Below are 20823 nucleotides of genomic sequence, written 5' to 3' on the forward strand. Positions count from 1 at the left end.
CTGTCGTTGCTTGACTGTGGGTTTAAAAGAGTTAGGTTAGCATCATGCAATATAAATAATAACTGCTGTAAGTACTACCAATCAGTTATCTTGATACTCACTGCATCCCAATTTTACCTCTGAAATACCTAAATGTCAAAACTCTTAGTGAACTTTTAAGTGGAGTCTTTCTCAAATACACATTCACTCTTTTCTGTGCTGTATTCAAACAGATGGCCAGTAATCGGCTTTAAACAATTAATAATTTGTTCAGAATAATTTACATTTATCAAAATACAAAAAAAACCCAAAACAAAACAACAAAAAAAAACTTTTAGAGAGGATCTGAATTCCCAGTCAAGAATTTGCATTCACACTGGTTTTGCAGAAGACTTGCTGAATTTCTCTATAATGACCATTACTACTAACTGTGACTACTGCCTCTGGAAATGGTAAAGAAGATACACACCATGTAGACAGATGAATTTATTCCAACCTAGAGGTATCCTGGTTATGGAAAGCCTTTAACTGTTGCTGAATTTTTCAGGGTATTTTCTGGCACAAGAGGTGTTGTGGGAAGAACAAGTCAAGTACTTGACATGTAATTGCATTCAGTGCATTACTCCTAATAACTACACATGAATAATTATTCAGTACATTTGGCTTTTAATTAAATAGTAATCAAAATGAGTATTTCAGGGTATTAATAATGGTACTGACATAGGCAAACTGTTGCTAATTGAAGTCATGACAACAGTGTTTGCATAGTGACCTAATGGCTGAAGCAGTGCAAGGTTTCAGTGGAGTATCTTGCTATTGTTTGCTGTGAGACATTTTGCACTAAAAATGGAGTTCTGTAAGCAACACAAAAGAAAGCATGAGTTTCATCTATATTTGACATGCTAACAGCTATTCTTTGAGCTCCCTTTAGAACTGCTCTATGTCAAGGATTTAGATCTCAAAATGCTGAGAGGTATTGTGAAAAAAATGGTTCCTATAAGCCCATTATTTATGTTGAACCTCCTTGCCTATCTGGTTGAAGTCCTGTTTGTAGGATTGTACTGGTTGCATTTTTCAAGACAAATGAACATGCCATCAGCCAGTCCCTTGGATTTGGCATGGTTTTAGTGGAATTACTGTAATTCTTCTGTTCAGGTTGTTAGTGGCTTCAAGCAGAAACCCTTAATCCTCTGCATATTGGCAGAATAAAACTATGTCATCCCCTTTGTGGGCCATTATAGAGAACAAAGTATTAATATTTTTATATGTATGCAGTAGCGTCCTCCAGGCACTCTCTTCCAAGCCAAATGCAGAGCTCTGCAATCTTCTGATCAGTCCCCACATGTAGCAAGTCTGCAACAAACATTAGTCCTTTTGTCAGGGAGGGCACATACTCGTGTGTGTGCCCATGGTGCTAGGATGAAAACTCAATTTGATTGCTCAGCTCCAGATACCATCACTGCAGATTCAAATGGCTTAGCAGAGAGTTAGCAGGAAAGTGCATCTGTGGGTTAAAGCATCTCTGTTTTCCCATTTGGGCAGAAATGGTGCTGTAGAGGATGCCCATTGAAGGAGAAATTTCTTGCAAGGGAAAAGCAAATCCCTACTGACTGAATATTAATATCTGTGAGTCCTTGCCTGTTGCTGTTTATTGGTAGCCAGGCTCAAGAAAGGGTGGTGGCTCTTTCCATTTAAGCCATTTGATTATCAGTTTTCACCAAGAGTGCAGTTGTGTTATTAATTGGGTACTATTGAGTTTCTTGAAAATAAATATAACCTGATTCTAGTTAAAAGGCAGGTTAAAAGAAGAAAAATACTCTATTTTGCATTTTATGTCAGTCTCATCTCTTTTTTTAATCTCCATTAATTCAAAGAGTTGAAACAATTTAAAAATAAAACCATTAAAATGAAATATGTTCTTCAGATGCAAACCAGTCTGCCAGCTCACAGCTCGAAGTATGCCTTATAGCTGAGCCTCAGAAAAAAGTACTTTAAAAGGAGAATTGTGACAGCCTAGTAATTGTGGCACTAACTGTGGCATTTTTTCTTCTAAAAGCCTCTACCTGTGAAATTAATAAATTCAGCAGTATTTGGGTGGTTTTGCAGATGAATTAAAGCTTTAATACAATGAGCCTGTCTTTGCTAATGCTGCAGGGTGGGAAAGCAGCTACTTGGAGCTAAAGATTCTCATGACAGTGTAACCTGCATGGCAATTGCAGCTGTCTGCATATGCAAAGAAAAACAATATGTGCAGTAAATTCTTATTATACATTGATTAATCATTACATTCGTAGATACACAGTTGCCTTGTAGATTTTAGAGTAGGTTGTCTAACTGTTGGCATTTTTTAATCAGCTGCGCTGTACAGCTGACTTAGACACACTTTGGCATGGCTGTAGGGAGGGAGAGAGGGAAAAATGGGAAGAAAAGTGTGTGTAAGACAGAGATGTTGTTAGCACGTGAGCTGAGGCTGCGAATGAGCGCATTTACGGTAGCTATTAGCAGTTACTCCCTCAGTGCACACACACAAACCTCCCCACCCCAAAATAAAAAAGGAAATTGAACAGGTGAGTTGGTGTGTTTCTTTCTTCTGTATGTTTGTTTAAATTCATTTTGTGGATGAATATGTGGGGTTATTTTGAAGGGGAAAGGCATAAATCTGGTGGTGTGTTTGTGGAGCCTCCTGAGCAAAGGGGGACAAAAGGAGAGGTCTTAATGCAAATGTTGCCCTGAAGAATCTCTCAAATCGTGAGAGTATTGCTTGAAGTAAAAAAAACATTTAAACAACTTGTAGAGAGCTATTTTATAGGAAATTATATTGCTGCGGCCTGTTTTGTTTCTTATTTGCTATTTCTTCCTTCAAGTATTTGAGCAGCAGCTGCCGATTAAAAACTCAGAATGCTTTATGGCCTGAATTTTTTCTGATATGGTTAGAGAAATATGTATTTCATAGCATGTTTGCTTTGGAGAAGTGTCTTTTTGAGGGCCTTAACAAACAATTCTAACCATGCCCGTTGTAATCTGTGTGCACTGTACCATGGAAGACTTCACTATGTCCTCCCCTGAGAAACTGTGCCACAAAATTAACATATCATCCATTCAAACAGCCAGGGTTCTTGGTGAGCAATAAGGAAGAACAGCCTCCTTATTCCCATAAGAGTTGCCTTTGTTTTTATAATGTTAACACTGCCGTTTAGTCTATTAAGAATCACCCTGAACAAAAAATAGCTTTCAGTGTGCTCTCTTGAATTTCTTGTTGATGCTTTCTACCAAGAAGATGCCCAGCTCAGGAAGACAAAATCCATGTAAATCATTTTGTGTGCTGGTGTTTTCACTACAATTTGGTGGAGCTAGTTGCCTCATAAAACTGCCACCCAAATTTAAGGTTGCAGTGTGAGCGAGGGAATTAAACATTTAGTTGCTTCCTCCTTGATTCAAACAAACATGCCAGCACGTGCTGCTTTTTGAAGCTCATGCTTCAGCATTTTGTGGAACAAAGACAGAGCTTTCCTGTGTTGAATGAAGCCAATGGAATGAAGAAGATGGGTAGATCAGGTTTTACATGTTTGTTCACACATCTGTCTGCTGTCAGTACCCGCCTTTGTGCTTAACTTTGTAATTTGCAACAGCCTGTTTTACTGAGCTCCTTATCCTTTCCTGTAGGCTTTAACCTTGAATGTTAAAATGAGGGGGGGGGGGGGGGGGGAGAGTCAGAGTAGAATGGCTGGCATATAGGTACACCTACACAGATCATGCCCATTTTTTTGCCTTAAATGCGAGATCGAGGTTTTCCTTTTGCTTTCCCAATGTCAGCAGTAAAGGTATTGTCATCTACCCCAGCCATTGCCTGCTACTCTTAAGCTGGAGGAAGGAAAGGAGGGATGGAATAGTAAGATGAAACCAGCAGGTGTAACAGGGGAGCAAGGGGGGAAGTGTTCACAGGTCTCAGAAGCTATTTCTAAAATCCAAGCAAAATTCCTTCTGCCTTTTCAAAATTTGGAAGTTAGAAAATACAGAAAGTTCTTGCTTGGGAACTCATTATCTCAGCAACTCAGCTCAATTTGCAAAGGGGGCAGATTTTGCCTCTTGCCACAGTAGAGTGTTGCATAGCTCGTGTGCTGTCGTTGCCACTTCTGGCCTGGGGATGAGGGCTGAAAACTGCTCAGCTCTCTTTTTCTCTCAAGAAAGCACTGGAGCTGTTTTGTGTGCCACAGGAAAGACACCTCTTGCCCAGAGCTTCCTGCTGCTCCCAGGACAGAGAAGCTGTGGCTCCTCCAGAGGAGAATGTGTAGCCTGCACAGTGCATCGCGACTTGCACCCTCTGCTCTGCTGCAGCTGGTTATGGTTCTGTCTGCCCTACACAAAGCACCCTTGTGTGGCGCAGCTCAGGACCTGGCAGGTGGATGCTGCAGCTCTGCTAGTCTGCTCTGCTGACTGAGCAGATACAGAATTTCTAGTAGCTCTGTGGGAGGCACAGCTGGGAGTTACTAGATGCCATCATGTTGGACTGCAGTTGCTTAGCTGAGCTAGTTTCCTTTAGGTTTGAGTATAATCTGTGTGGTTTGTCCCTGTGGTTTCAGTATTGACATCATTGATGAAGCCTAGAGTTAAAAAAAAAAGTGTAGTTAAGAGTGTAAGACTGTTGTCAGCTGCTTTCCATTTAGTTGCATGATTCAGAGGGCCTGATCCTTTCATGTGAGGAGGAGCAGTCACAACTGTCCTGGCAGTGAGAAGGACAGCAACAGGCACTTTGCACAGTGCTGGTTAAAATATAGAGATCCTATGAACCAGCTTGCATTACACTGCAAAGATTTTTTTCATCTCCTGAAGGGCTGTGTTTCATCAGTGTTTTCGGATGATAACCTGAAAAATGCAGGACTGCAAAACGAGTGCCATTATTATTGTAATAATATTGCAACTCATGGTGTGCTGTTATTGATGCTTATCAGCACCTGTGATTTTCAAGGCACTTTTCAAATGCCAGTGATCTGCTCTTGCACTGGGAAATGGAGAGGCAGGGTTATCTGTATTTTAGAGACAGCGTAATTCACGTTAACCATTTTTAAGTGGCCACTGGTTTTGATCATACCAATTTTGGGTTGTTCTCATAGTGTTTTTTATATTAAGTAGCTTGTCCTGATGCATGTGGGAGGCTGCACAGGACAAGGAGAGCTGCAGACCCGGAAGCTCTGTAATAACAAGGCTGTCAGTAGGACTGGATGAGCAGGCTTCAGCTCAATTGCAGCACAATTGTGTCTGCAAAATTAATGGCATATTTCTTAGGAAACAGCCCTCTGCTTATACGTTGCTATCACCTCTGACTTGGGTACTGAATGCCCCATTTGATAAGGACTGCTCCACCTTCCCTTACATCCCAAGTACATTTTGTGAAGAGTGCCAAGATAGTACTAATTTTTCTAAATATGTTATCACACAGATGGCATGGGAAATGCATTTCTGAAGGACTGAGATGTTGCAATGGGAAGCTAGGATTTTCTCTTTCTGGGAAGTGTAAGTCTGGCGCTTTTGAGATCTCCATGTGCAAAACATCAATAAGGAAAAATACTGATGTGTAAGCAGTAGAAATAAACAGGGAATACTGTAGCTCACGTTCCCTGAATTCCGATTTTAGAGGCTAGAAAACAAGTCTCATCACCTGGTTAAACAGTCTCTTTTCTCACGATGCAGAAAGATATTTTAAAATTAAACAAAGTCTACTAATCTCATCTGCACCTTGGACCTGCGACAAGGGCACATATACCATTAGTAACAAACAAAACCAAAACCACCAGTAAGTGCTAGTGGAGCAATGTGCACTGAGCTTTTGAGTCACTCTAAAAAAGGCTGCTATTTCCCAGCCTGTACAGTCTTAATTTATCCTACCTCTTCCTTTCCTGAAAATGCTCCAGACCCAAGCAGAGGAGTAAATTCTAAGAGTGACAGCCCCCTGGAATTGCCCTGGTACCCTAGTAAATCAGGGCTTGTCAGCCCAAGCATCTCAGCTGATTGCAGATACCATGGTAACAGATGAAGGGGAGACAGTAGTTTCTGAAGGTAATTAGGTTCCAAACTATGGAAGGCTCTGCAGACCAAAAATAATGCTTTAGGCTTCTCCGGGTACCAATTAGCAGCTGTGGTTGGCTATAAAGCACCACACTTAAAGTAAATAAATAAATGGATAGTTGTGTTGTGCTGTGGCTGCTGGTTTTTGGTTCCTTTTAGCACGCAAACTCAATGTGCTGTCATTTGAGAAAATCCAGGCTTAAGCTGAGAAAGCAATGGGCAACCGGTGGCCTTCACGGCCAAAGGGAAAGGACTTCCGGTAATGCGCAGGCTGGAGGAACCTGGAGGTATTAATCATTACTGTACTCTAAGACAGCTTCATTTTTTCCCCCTCACTGGCCTTAACTGACAAAGAGAAGACATGGGATAATCTCTTGGATAAATCATGTCTTGAAGTGGCCTCAGAAGTGCTGAACACATGATGTGCTGAAAACCATGCAGGGAAAATTCAGGTTTATTACTCCATCTATTACTTTACTAGTGTGAAAGTGGCTGGCTCCAGCCAGTCAGAGAGAAGGGACTGGCCAGCCCTTGACAACCTGCTGCATTGTTTGCTTTTGCCAGTGAAAGAAGACCTATGTGAAGCATAGGCATTAATACTGCATTTATTACCGTGTTGCAGGAGGTGGGTGCAAGCACATATCAAGCTTTCCTGTAACTGCAAGGAAAGCGATCAGAGAAGATGCAGCTCTAGCTCCTTGGGTACTGCTCTCTGTTTTTGCTGAAACATGGGTTTGTACCATGAAAACCATTATCTGAGTTGCCCAAAGAGCAAAGTTTAAATCCAGGCATCTGCATTCTGCCTATGGCAACTCCTGTTCAATGCGTAAGTTGCTGAAGCGATGAACATAGAAGATTCTTTTGCTCAGTCTCACTACATTTTCAGTCTGCCTGAAAATAACAGCCTTATAAGGACATCACAGGGCTTGGTCTTCAGACAGTCTTTTTGTCACAAGGCTTAAAGTGATTTAGAGAATTGCAAGATGGTGTATAAGGTTTATTCAGGTTAAATGGATCTATACTATCTTAAGATAACAAAGGAATAATTTGGTTTGAGTAATAAGATACATGCATGCTCCTTCTCCATTTAGTCTTCCTGCTAGAAATAATGGCTAAAGCACTGTGAGGTAAGATGACTTTGAAGTAGTGCATCTATATCAGTTTCTTTTGCTTTTTTTTTTTTCTTCATGTACAAAAGAGCTCAGTTAGACTGTGCCTGAGGTCAAAATTGGGTTTGTACACAGGGGATTGTCTGTTCTCTGGGATATTTCAAAGCTTTCATTCAGCAGTTTTGACTACATCATTTGTGGAATCTTTGGAGCTTGAACTCCATATTCAGTTCCAAGATGTGTAAACCTACTGCTGGCTTATACCACACTCACTCTGTGTATGCCTGGATTTTCTGTACTCCTCTTTGGGGCTGGAAGTGTTGTCTGTAGGCGTCACTTATCTTTGTATGCTTGCAGTTTGGCATCCACAGTACAGTTTTGCGTAATGACCCTGCTGATGTGAACTTGCAAACAGGCAAAAAATGGGCATTAGGCACAAATCATTCATTTGCCAGTGTCAAAAATATGGACTGATGCATGCAACGTTCCTGGATCATCAACATGGTCCTTAAATTTAAGTGCGAGCTTTGTTAGTGGGATGAGCTGAAGTTTATTTCAATCTCCTTGGGGAAAAGAGGGAATGAATAGCTTTTATCAGAAGCAGTGACCCAAGGAAAGGTTTTACTGCCATTGTGATTCAGGAGAAGGATTTTATGTATCAGTAAGCAGAACGCATAAAAGATGGCGGGCCGCAACTGTAATGGAAAGGAAAGGCAGGATATGGAATTTATTATTGGAGCCATCTTCTATGCATTATGTATAAGATAATACATTGGTGTCAGTTATTTACAGTAGAAGCCTTAATTCAGGTGGAGTCCTGCTGACATCGTAAACTGGGAGACAGTGAGTAGTTTACAGGCAGTAGTACAACCTCCAGACTGAATTATGGCCTTAGCACTCAGTTCCTAGTAGGCAGTATATTACATGCTGTTACCCAGAGTAGGACTTGTGACAAAGAAGGAAAACCTTTATTGCAGAGACACAGTGAGGAATGGGAGATGGAGTTATGGGCAAGAGAACCGTAGAAAACCATAAAACTAATACAAGGGAAGAAGGGAGGATTTGGAGTTGTCCAGAAGAAAAGATGCTGGAATGGAAGTAGAGTTTACCCATGTAGTCACTGGTCTGTCCCTGTCCCCTATCCTGCCTGCCTCAGGGCAAGATGTGGCATCTCTGCTACCCCATACTTTTTTTCATCCTGATTCCTTATATAGATGGGCTTTCACTCCAATGCCCAAGTTCTAGATTGTCTTTGTTAGCATTAATTGCAATTGCTGGATATTTTTATATATATAAATGGCCAAATCCTTTCTGAATCTCATCAAGTCCCTGATCATGATGACTTTTAGGAGCTCTTAAGTCCAGTAGGATAATAGAGTATCATGTAAAAAACAATTTCTTTTCGTCAGGTTTTAGTTTCACTGCCATCCCTCCTCAAACTGTGTGAACAGAGGCACCCAAGCTACTTTTTTTTTTCCATTTCTGTTCATTAGCTTGTACACGTTTGTCATATTGTTTCTAACGTATCTGTTCTTCAGGGGAGGAAGTTATGATCTTTCAAATATTTCTTCTTATAGGGGTTGTCTTGGGTTCTTGCTAAAAGTATTTGAAGGTTTTTTGTTAGTTTTCTCTGAATACCCTTTAATTTGGCATTGTCATGTTTGAGACAAGATGAACAGTACAGCGTTCTGTTTCAGGCTGCATCATCTACCTGTATCAAGGTAAGATGTTATCTTATTATTTGCTGTTCTCTCCACCCCCTCCCCCCTCCATCCCCTTTTGGGAAGCCTACTCAATTGCTGAAGGTTTTTTTTTATTTTAAGTAAAATCGAAAGAGGAGGGAGAAAAAATGTCTGTGATAAATTTGAGAGTTTGAGGCTATTTCTGCTTTGGGAAGCCTGCTTTCTCTCTTCCCTTCCCCAAGTGTCTTTGAATTATGTGAAATGTCCCTATTTGACTCAAGAGTATTACAAACCACACAAATATAATTATGTCCTTCCCCAAAATGCCTATTCTGTTCCTGATAAATTATTGGTTCTCTTGGTCACTTGGAACAGATTGTTCCACTTAAATGATTACAGCAGTGCCCAGCTAGCACTGACAGAAAGTAAAGTTTGGTCCTTGATGTCCTTGACATACTAGCAAATATGTGGAGTAAAATATAAAAGCAACCATCAGGTTGGAGAGAGCAAGGTTAGTTCTGCAGAAAACACAGTGCTTGTTGCAGGTGTCTGGATCTGAATCACTCACCATCCTCAGGCATGTTGGTGGACTGAAAGTGTGCTCAAGTTGGTATTGTGAGTTATTTTCCCCTGGGTAATGGAGAATTGCATGTACAAAGGCAGATGAGTAATATCCACTGTTGATATTTGGGGGAGCAGGGGAGAATTTTTAGGATCTTTCTAAAATCTGCAAGTGTCAGAAGTGATCCTTGGCACCTTTTGAATAACTGGCAAAGTTGTTGGCAGCTGACCACAGGCATATCATAACCAAGATACCTTAAAAAACCCAAACCAACCCCCTTAACTATACATACACACAAAGAACATAGGTCACCTTCAATGCAGTGGATTAGACTGAGCTCTGGAAAATCAATTTTGGTTGAGTAGTTGCACTTGTAGCTCGATGTAAAGAGTTAAAGCCAGGCACTAAACAATGCAGCTAATGTCTGTGGTGTTGGGCTGCAATCCATGAAACACTTTGTTGCTTGTGTAACACCCTGCGTGTGACAGGGGCTGTCTGAAGCCAACACAGGAACAAGCGTTCCAGTAAATGTCCACAAACTTTGTTTTTATGGCCTGGATGGCATCCAGATGGCAAAAGTGCCTGGTGGGTCATCTCACTAAGCTGCTGGAAGTCAAGGGGGCCTAAGGACAGCTAAGCAGCTACCTACTTTGCCGCAAACTGTTCATGTGAGTGGATTGACAAGCAAAGGGTGAATTGCATCCCTTCCCCCATATCTAATGACTTCAGTCTTCTATGCCAAGAGGTGGCTAAAGTGAAACTGAAGTTGTAAACATTTGTCAATTATTTAAAAACCAAAAGTACTCTTTATAGAGTGAAAGGAGAGGAAGAGGATGGAAATTTTCTTTTATAGCGCTTAAAAGGCACCTCATTGCATCAGCTTGCAGATTCAGTGAGTGTTGACACAGCTTCTCCCAAAGGTGTTTTTTTTTTTGCCAGGAGACTTTGGGTGGGAGTGGAAACCTCCTGAAACTAAAGTATCCTTCAGTAGGGCCTGTGTATTTGTGCTAGTATTGACAATAGGTGAGGTAAATGCTTATGTCTTTACAGCCTTTCTCTGTAGCTTACATTTTGAGCATTTAAAACACTGGAAAGCACTCACTGCAGCCAGGAGCCTTACTCCCACTGAACTGGCATACGTCCTGGGTTCCCAATGTCCAGAAATTGCTTTTGAAAATGCAAGTTCACTCTTAAGTGGCTCTAGTGCCTTTTAATGTTTTGCTCATGATCTAATTTGGATCTTAAGTATACCAATTTGAAAACAGCCTGCCTGACATCAAGCTCTGATTTTTTTAAACTTGTGTGGTTTAATAAGATTAACTTGCTGCCATTCTGATACAGTCTTCAGTGAAAGCTTATTCAAATTAAGAATCAGTCAGAAGAGAAGTAGCCTCAAGCATAAAGTAGGAGTGAGGTGGTGCCAAAAACTGGGACTCGTATAGGCTCTGTTGTGTCACCCGTCAGTGAGAGCAGAAACATTTAGCTGTCAAATTAATGCACCAAGGGGTAAAAAAAACCCAAACATAATTAAGAGATTAAACAAATATTCCCTTTTTCAGCTGTCATCTTTGGAAATGTACACAGATGCGCACACATGGAAATGAATACATAGTTCAAAAACTTTCATTTTTGAGACTGTAGAATGCGTATTAAAATATGTTAGAACTGGGCACTTTCTTACATGTCTGCTTGAATTGTGAAGAATAATTCACTAGGAAAAGCATGGCCACTAAAATGAATTAATGAGTTTGAGGAGTATACCTGCCAAATCTGTGTTTTGAGGCTCTGCATAAAAGAATTAATTCAGGTTTTTTAATCATGTTAGTTTCTTCCAGGGTTTCCTTGTGTTTCATCAGCTGATCATCTTCACCATTAATTTAATTTCCTCAGTGTTGCTATGGGAAATCCTGATTGTGTAACCTCTTATGACCCAAGGTTACATCTTAATCCTTTTCTTCCCAGGAGAACAACCTCAAGTTTGGCATGTGCTACGCGATTTTCAAATGTGTACCATGCTGATAACATGTATATGGAATCAAGGCCCTTCTGGTTCTGATTTGAATTCTGAGTATGTCGGGCATTTTTTCTTCTTCCATGAAGAAGAGAATTCTCAGAAGTGTTTCCATGCATAATTTCATTCTACTGTTTCAGCAGGAATAAGACAGCTGTGAAAGAGGAATGTGAAATCAAGAGCTCATCTCTTTTTTACTATCTCAAATTTTATTAAGCGTGTTATGGAAAGGAAGATATCTATAGGACAGATAAGGCTTTGGTCCCAGTGCAGTGTTGCTCATCTAGAAAAGAAAGAAAGCCACAGTGGCTGTGGTGCTAATTTAAAATGTGTTTAGCATTGGCAGCAGGCATGGCTGGAGTACTTATTTGTGAATATGAGGTCCTGAGGTAAACGCTGGGTAATTTTGATATCCCTGTGCTGCAACAGGAGCCACCGTCAGCCGTTGGTTGCCCAGACCTTGTCCAGGGGAGGGCTTAACTAGAACAAAACGGTACAAAAATGTTTTGACTACATTGGAAAATAAAAGATTTTGAGAGACTGAGATTTGCAGGGGTATGTCATTGTAACAGTGATAAAAGTGTACCTGTCCTGTCTTCTACGGCAGTTAAAAATATACTGAAAAGCAAGATGGTCTTGCTACATTCCTATATGTTGTAGCCTGGGTGTCTCTGGATAAAGCTAGTGCAGTAACGGTTAATTTGCTTACAGAACAAAAAGTAGCAGGTAAATTTTCTTTCTGTAGGTTGACAAAAGTGTACAAAATCTAGTTTGGTTACATTAAGCATTTCTTCTATACTTTTTTTTTCTTCTTCCAGATGGCTATTGCCAAAACAGACAGTATACAATAGGATGTTTTAAATACATACATTTCTTTAATGCATGATATTTGGCATGTTCATATATGCATATAGGTTTGCATATATGTAGAGAAGGATGTGCATATAAGAAAGTACAGCAACATGTCCACAGAAATGTAGCAGAGGACAGCCTTTTATAAAAAGAAAGCATCACAATTCTTGCCTTCCATGTACAGAGTAGAACTGATCTAAAATCAAGAAAGTAGAAGTAACTAATAATTGCTTCAGATAATTAAACCCAGTATCAACATCCAGAAGCCCCCAAAGGTGTTCCAGTATCCTAGCAAATCCAGGTTGTTAATAGGGTATATATGTGTGTGTATATATATATATATATATATATTTGTTGGTCATTTGTTTCTTTTTGAAACTGCAAAACAAACAAGAATCTTGCACTACCTCAGATGTCTGTTAAGTCTGTGCTGCTCCACCATGCATAATGCTGAAAAACTGCTGTCTTAATATGCTACACAGGTGTGCCTTTCAGAAACTTCTATGATTCCTAATCAGTGAACTTGTGCTGTGACCATATATCCCACTTCTTCCCATGGTGTGTAAGGCTGTGGTAGGCAAATGGGGTCCAAGGGAGGTTGTTCCATGATATGACAAAGAATTTAGCCTCTGACTTCAAACTGCTTATTTTTTTCCTTATCCAAGGTTTTAGCTTTATTATCATCGTATTATCCTCTCATTTTTAGGCAATGGAGAAAGCTGTAACTCTTGCTTTAATAACTTCTATTTTCTCCTGACTTTACATCTGCTAGATTTTTTTCTTTCTTCATAGGAGCTTCTCAGTTACCTTTTGCTCCTAGATAATCACTGTGTTTTCTCTGTAATTGTGAAACCTATGCTGTTGTTGGTTATTTCTAAGTAATCCTTGTATCTTTTTTTATGTGGCTGCAGGGACTTTTATTAGACTATATGGAAGTCTAGGTCCTGAACTTTTCTAGGTGAGCTGCACTTTGATGACTGCAGTTGGATCACCCTGATTTTTCAAGTGCTGAGGATTTGCTGTGTTCAATACAGTCTTTGTGTGGCTACACTAGCAAATGCCTTCTGAGGGGGTATCACCACCAGGAAGGGCAATTTCTATTTTCACTGACTTCCTACTACCTGAATGGGAAGTGGATGGATAGGCTATCCTTCACATTCAGGCTTCGCACCGAATAGGGAATCCGTATCTCAGTGGTGTATGCCACATAAATGGAGAAGAATTTTATGCAGGTTGCACAGTCAGCCAGCACAAAATTAGGTTAATATTTTTACAAGGCTTTTGTTCTGTGGCTGTCTTAAAAATCCCTCTGGTCTTCCTAGCTCCTTATGAGGTGGAGTCCCTGATTTTTGCTGGGCTGTGCGTGTGGCTCTGCCAGCGTTAGCAGGTAAATCCATGTTCATATTCCTGGCCTTGTCTTCTCTCTGAGAGGGCAAAAACCCTGAGCATGGAGGATTTCCTGCCATTTCTGCTCAGCTTTAAGTGAGCGGGCATGCTTTGCTAAGGCTCTGATTATCTTGAGGTGGTGTGCAAAGTAATCTGAACAGCAGAACAGGGTGGAAAGTACAGGACTGTATGCACAGGGCACAAAACCAGATAAATGCATAGCCTAGAAAGCATTGGTTGTGGTCAGTGATGTTCTAATGGTTCTTTGAATCATCAAGAGCTTGATTCTGGGGTAATTCAAAGCACTGTTGCTCACTAGTGGCTCAGTTCAACCAAGAACATTTCTTGAGTCACAGTGGTCATCCTTGTGAGTAAATGTTTGCCGTATCCAGCCTATCACTTTTGAAGGTCCCTTGCTGTGGATTTCAGGAGGCCACAGAGAAGATAACAAAGGAAGAGAAACATGCTGGGTGATAGAGAGAATGAGGGATATTTTAGAGTAATACCTTAATTCGAGGAATTGGCTTTTTTCATCGTATTAAATTCATCAGTCATGTAGAGCGCGGAAGTTGATTTATGGCTGTTAACTATATTGAATTGACAAACATAACTTCTTGAAATTTAGTGGCCAAATTAAAGCCTCTCCAGGCATTAATAGATTAGACCGCTTAAAACGATTAAATTATTTATACTGTGCAAATAGGATAGGATATTTCTAGAGTGAAGCTTGTATTGCTTTAGACATATTTTGGTATACATGTGATTAAAGCTCTGTTTGTAATTCCTTCTAACTGACTAATGGCATGGAATGGTGGAGGATTAGAAGGACCTTGGCTGAGGCTTAAGAATTTTTATTTGGAGAACTTTGGAGAAAGAAAAAAATATGTCTGTATGGCTAATGCTCTGTTCTTCTGCTTCCTATAAAGTCTAACAGCATCTGTTTGTAAAGGAGTTAAAGGAGCAAAAAGAGAGGGTATTAATAGCACAGTATGTCTACATAAACCACAGTATTATGCATATATACTGCTATTTTTATTGCTGTACTATGTTGATCAAGTGATGTCCCGTCATGATAGGTTCTGCATATACATAATTCCCCACCTGGAGACCTTAAAACATCAGTGTATTTTTTGTGAGTGTTCATGTCATGCAGTCGTATCATCTCCAAAGGAAATGACTGTGCTGCAAGTGGCTCATCCTTAAGTGCTATCCTACCCAGAAAGAGAAGGAAATAATTAAGATGACATGAATTATGTAAAACAGACTTGAATAAAGAGTGACAGAAGGGCTGGCTTTGACAGCTGGATGTTAAATGGAGTTTGTTTCTGTTGTTATAGATGCATGAACTTTTTTAAAATGTATGATTTATTTAGATTTATTTAAGGGGTAGAGGAAAGAAACAAGAAATCCCTGATGCGTAGAATTGAAATAATGAGTTGCTGTACACACATAAATAGTCGTTACAAAATACTTTATTGGTCTATTTTTGCTGTATTTATAAGGACATTTTAAGACTCGTTGAGTCTGCATTTTACATGCACACAAATACATGCTGCATTTTAGCCAGCAATCCTTACTGCTGTGTTTTACCCAGCAATCCTTACTGCCTGCTTAATTGACTTAATAGCAGAAAGATGTGAATACTCCTGGCTGCTCCAGCTTGGCTCTGGGAAGAGAATGAACTTTTTATCTCTTCCAAAAGAGAATTTATCCTGAATGGCTGTATCTCAAACTGTATTTTATTGCTCGTACCTTTAAGGAGGCCAAAGCTGTAGGTGTGGGAAGGCTTTCTACTCTAAGTTGCTATCAAGTCAAAACATCTACAAAGGAGTACTTAAGTTACATTAAGTAAGTGGGGGGAAACAGAGCTGTTTCCAAAAGAAGCCTTCAGATGGTTGGCAGGGATAGAATTGATCCTCTGGTTATGATTGTATAGTGCTCTGTTAATGTGCCCTCAGCAGCACTGAGGACTAAGGATTTATACCGTGAGGGGAGGAATGGTTTCTTCTGTATTTGTTAGACTGACTCACATCCAAAGTCATCTCTACTATTTGCTTGTGACTTTTTCACTTACGCTGTGTGCAAATACATGCTATCACTATATATTTTCATCTTTATAAATAATTTCTTTTCAAAATCTGGAGTATTCAGCAGTCCGTATTGATTATATGGAGATTAAACTAGAGTAGTGCTTAGGACACAAGTAGTCCTGAACCGGGCAGTTGTGGTAAAATTTGCCTTCAGGGCAAATTCTTGCCTTCTCTCCTCTCTGATCCTTGCTGTCACTGACTTAGTAGGCTTCATCAGATATAGTATTACGCATGTTGTTCTCCATTCTCTCACTTTTTTTCTTTATTTTTTATATTTTTTATTTGCATCCTCATATTGTGTAACGCAATGAGAGGTCTTAGGCACTCTTGGAGCAAGTAGCAGAGGTTTTTGTTCTCCTAACCAGCTGCTTTGTCAGTGCTATGCTTTTGCTTTTCTCAGTGTGAACACCTTCTGGCTGTTTTAAGGTTTATATATTGGTTCGATGTAGAGAGATCTCTCGTTTTCTGCCTGTCCATGGCATTTACTTTCCTGAAAGTTGTTTGGAATGAATTGGTGTTACTGATCCTTCTGTTTCTGCTGATCCTTTTTGTGGCAGAAGTATTTGATGTCTTTGCTGCTGACAGCAGGATTGTCTGATAGTCTATGTCTCTGGGTGATTGCTTAATTACCTTTGACACTTGCAGATTACTAATAATAATACAGTAAAGATTTTGTCTCTTTGGTTCTGAAAATTGTAAAATGTGTGGTTTGCTCTCAAGTATTTTGTGATACTTATGAGCAAGTCAAACCTGAGACTTTCTTTCCCGTTCTTTTGTATATAGTCCCAAAGCTGTCTCTCAAGTTGCTCTTACATGGTAAAATTGAGTGGTTTGGTAGGCACACAGGCAGAAATGCTGATGGACAATGGCATGGTTGAAAGCTCTGATCCATTCTCCAGTGCAGACACACCGCTGTCAAATTCAAGAGAGAGGAAAAGGACACAGCTTCTCACACCCTCCACTCCTCATCCTGATTCCATCCAGAAACATGCAATGAGTGGATTGTTGGGAAAATTCTTATTCTCTGTTGTCCTAAAATGGAAAGCATATATCTGTGTCAAGAACTAAGTTGTAATAATTGTATTTCATTGTTGTGTACCCCTGTTGCTTGTATTGGTGACAGACAAATAAGAATTTCAGCAGGGCAGTGGGAGCTGAGTTGTATGGTATATGCCTCTGGCATTTCTCATGTTCCTACAATTTTGTTACTTTTATGCTTTCTCAGAAGCAACCTGAAGAAAACAGACTTTCTCTCAATTGAGGTGTGCAGCCAATTCTGTTTTCTGAAACAAGAAGTAATGCTCTTAAAAGTCTTTCCTGTGATGGGAAAGTTGATTGCCTGTTAGTGTGTCTAGATCTGTATCTAGATACAGTAGATTGATTGACATGTGAATGCAACATAAGAATTATTTTTAATCTTTGTTTGCCTGCTTATGTTATTCCTTGATAAAAACGGTTCTTTCAGTTTGTCAAGAGAGAAATGACACCGTAAGATCATAGCCCTGTGGGCAATTCCCACCAGGCTCAATGGAGGACTGTGTTTCTAGTCATGGAATACAGAGAATGTTGGCTGAGCTTTTGTCCACCATTGCCCTTTCTTCACAAGTTAATGCATGTATTTGTGGGAAAAGCATGGATCCTTCCTATGCTAGAGATGATGACTTTGTACTAGGTGATCACAAGGTGGGACATTGATGGCACTGACAGCAGCTGCTAACATGTGGCACAGTGGGAAGGGAACCTCTCCCAGATCCTTGGCTGCGCCCCCTGACTGTATCAAGGTAGCAGCAGAGCTTGGCATCTTCAAGGAGAGTTACTAAGACTAAGCTGGACAGGAAAGCTGGGTGTGACAGGATTCTGCTAGGTTTCATGAGAAGTTGTAATTTGTCCCTTACCTCTGTAGTTTAAAGGCACCAGGTTTTTGATCTTACAGAATGGCAACTATTGCATAAAGTAAGGATAGACAATTTCCTCCTCAGCAAGCCATTTTTATGTGTGCTTTGGATCAACAGAAATAATGAAATGCTTGTCAACACAAATTCTGGAAAGAATGTGTTGGGGAGACTGACACTGTAGATTCTAGAGGAATCTGGCTCTCCAGATGCCAAAAGATGGTGTGATTCAACTAACTTAATAAAAATATGTACTAGCAGGTCCCATTCAGGTTACTGAAGAATGCTTTTGTGTGCTGAATCAATGTTTAGAGGAGTGTTGTGAGCAGGGAGAAGTCCCCTGTATAGCCATTTGCAACTATTACTGCCAATAGCCTTTCATTTCTGTTCAGTTTTCTGCTTACAGTTTACTTGATGTGGAAATGGGTGTCATATATTAATTTTAGCATTAATTCGTATAGGGCAGGTTGCTTGTGAACAGTAAGTAAAAGCCTGTTTCTGAGAAATATTAGAAAACTCTATGTTTGTGACATTCTTGTGTATTAAAATACATGGTTACTTCAATAAATGACAAAAAAAATATATTGGGTAATCTGTAATGCTCACTTGGAATCCTTTCCACCACCATTAAAAGGGTAACAGGGAAGAATGTCAGCGTCTGTATTAGGAAAGTCTAAATTTTAATTAAGTACTTTATGTTGTTTAATGAAGATGTCTCTGTGCATAAAGGTTTGCTTCTGTATCAGATAGCTCTGTTGCTTGACAAGAACTTTTGTCTCTTAGAGAAATTTTGACTGAAAAATGCTTCTAAGATGCTGTAAGCACCTTTGAGGGAGAATAGATGTGCATGAAATCCTGGTGAAATCTTTTACAATGCTGGATGGTTCAGTTTAGTTGGCATGGGGTGTTTTGTGGGTCTTTCGGGAGGTTGTTCCTGGTATTACCTGCTGTGTGCTGTGTACTAACAAACTGAATGTAGAGAAAGATGAGAGCACAAGGCATGCAGCAGGCACAACCTGGAAGCGGACAAATTTGGTCAGTATAAAATGGGGTGATAGCAGGGATGGAAGTCTGTGTGATGGTCAAGAGAGAATTTCTAGGAAGTATTTCGGAAAGGAAATTGGAGAGAGGACCTGAGGAAGAAGAGGGAGGCATCTTTTGGGTGAAGACAGATCACAGATACCATTGCAAACCTTGGTGCGGATCATCAGGCATCCGGCTCACTGATAGTGTCCTCTGGGGCATGTAAGAAAATGGAGGCAGTCCCTTACTTCCATCACATTCCAAATTAGATTGTGCCCATGGGGGAGTTGTAATTTAATTATCTCAGAGAACCTCAGCGTCTCCTGGATACTGGAGTGGCTTCACAAGCATCCCTATGACTTCACTGCGCATTCGTTATCCCAGCCGCTCTCCTGTCATGCCTCCCGCTTTCCAGTTGATAAGAGCCTCTGCCTTTCCATTTGGTTGATTAAATGCTGTAAATTCTGCAGTGAGGGGCAAAGCATTAAATTTCTCAAGCGTGTCTGTGTGTCTTATCGTGGGGCTGCTTCCATGTTGTTAACAGTATTTGATTCACAGTGAAGGAAAATTGATGACCTGAATCCTCCTCACATAAGAGCTTCATTGTTAACATCTCTTATTCTCAGTCACCACCCTTCCTTTTTTTTTTTTTTTTTTTTTTTCCAAGCCTTCCCGTTCAATTTATCAAGTATGCTTTTGGCAATCAAAGGCTAGAAAATCACTTTCATTCTTGAGGAAGGTATTGTGTCATTTTATCAAGATGCAGAGCTCCCAGTTCTTGAAGAAAAGCTTAAGAAGCGGGGGCTGCAGCTTAGCACCATCTCCCAAGTCAGGTTAATGGAGGTTTGCAGCCAAGGTGACAACAGACCATTCCCAGTAAAAGAAAGCTCCCTCACATGCTCGAGGTGTGGATAAAAAACCTTTCTCATTGCATCAGTGTTCAACGCTAAAATGCACAGGGTCAGCTCTGGCACACACTAAACTTGGGGAGGAGGCTTTAAAATGCCTGACTTCGAAGCTGTAGAAAGATTGTGTGTGGATTTAAAAGAATAAAGAATATCAAGGGAGTAGATAGAGGAAAGAATAAAGGCAATTAAAATTGGTCAGATGATGAGTTCAAATAACCTCCTGCTTTACTGATGGCAGAATTTCAGGTGGATTTTATGGCCTGAGTTGGCTGGCTCTGTGTGGGCAGGCTGCTCTCAACATTAGTAGGAACTATATAAAATATAGTAGGGACTATATTTTGTTCATGCTTATAAGATTAATTCTAAATCTTTGCTACTGCTTAATACAACCAGTAGTGGTCCTTTTTTTATGTAGACCCGGCATTAGGAAAAGCAGACATAGGAGAACACAAGAGTAAGTAAGGATGCAGTTAGCTGTGGAGTGGACGCACATATAATTTAAGTGTATGTTCAAGAATTGTCTGGAAGACAGACTTGCTTGATGATGTTTTTTAAATGAGGCTGAGTAGGTGACTAATGCAGCTGAAACCAACTTTTTTTACTGTGTGCTTCTAGCAATGATACTTGGGACTCTCCAGTGTTTTGAGGGATTCGGCATTTACTGTTTGTACAGCCTTCACTCTAGAAGAATGGTGGCATAGTTTTCATCTCTGGATTGACAACTGAAAGGGAGAAGGCATGTCATTTTGCAAAGGAGATTTATTGGGGAATACCAGTGAGACCTGATTATTTTCTGCCCACTGAGCCCTTTAAAGATGGGCTTGGAAAGTTTGGTCCAGGAAACACAACAGTTGTCATATATAACCTCAAACTGGATATTTCAGATTTATGTAAGAAAGATGCATGCAATTGCTATTTATTGGGAAAAGACATTAAAAAACCCTATAAACTTAATTGAAAATGACTGTCTCCTGGTTGCCTTTTCAAATTCAGTAAAGCTGGTAGATCTGCCTGCTCTATGGCAGCTGTAGTACACAACAGGAAGGGAGACTTGACAGCAGGAAGGATGGTTAATGATACCAACATAGTTATGCTAGTAAAAATGAAGGAAAGAGTAAGAAAGGAGGAAGGGAAAAAAAGTATTACTTCACTACCTAATTTAAATACCTTAATTTATCCCTTGCTTAGCTGCTGCTATCTGACAGTTTTCATTCTGTGTAAGCTGTTGTCTTTGTAACCGCAGTAACAGTCGAGATTTGTCTCTGG

The 20823-nt window shown here is 40.1% G+C and overlaps 1 protein-coding gene across 9 annotated transcripts in view; it reads left to right on the forward strand.

Annotated features, from left to right (window-relative positions):
* Positions 1-20823, forward strand: part of ADGRL3 (adhesion G protein-coupled receptor L3) — a 518947-nt gene that overhangs the window by 237607 nt on the left and 260517 nt on the right. The gene's annotated exons all lie outside the window — the stretch shown is intronic.

Source organism: Lathamus discolor, chromosome 1 (genome assembly GCF_037157495.1).
Source record: "Lathamus discolor isolate bLatDis1 chromosome 1, bLatDis1.hap1, whole genome shotgun sequence".
Classification (NCBI taxonomy): domain Eukaryota; kingdom Metazoa; phylum Chordata; class Aves; order Psittaciformes; family Psittacidae; genus Lathamus; species Lathamus discolor.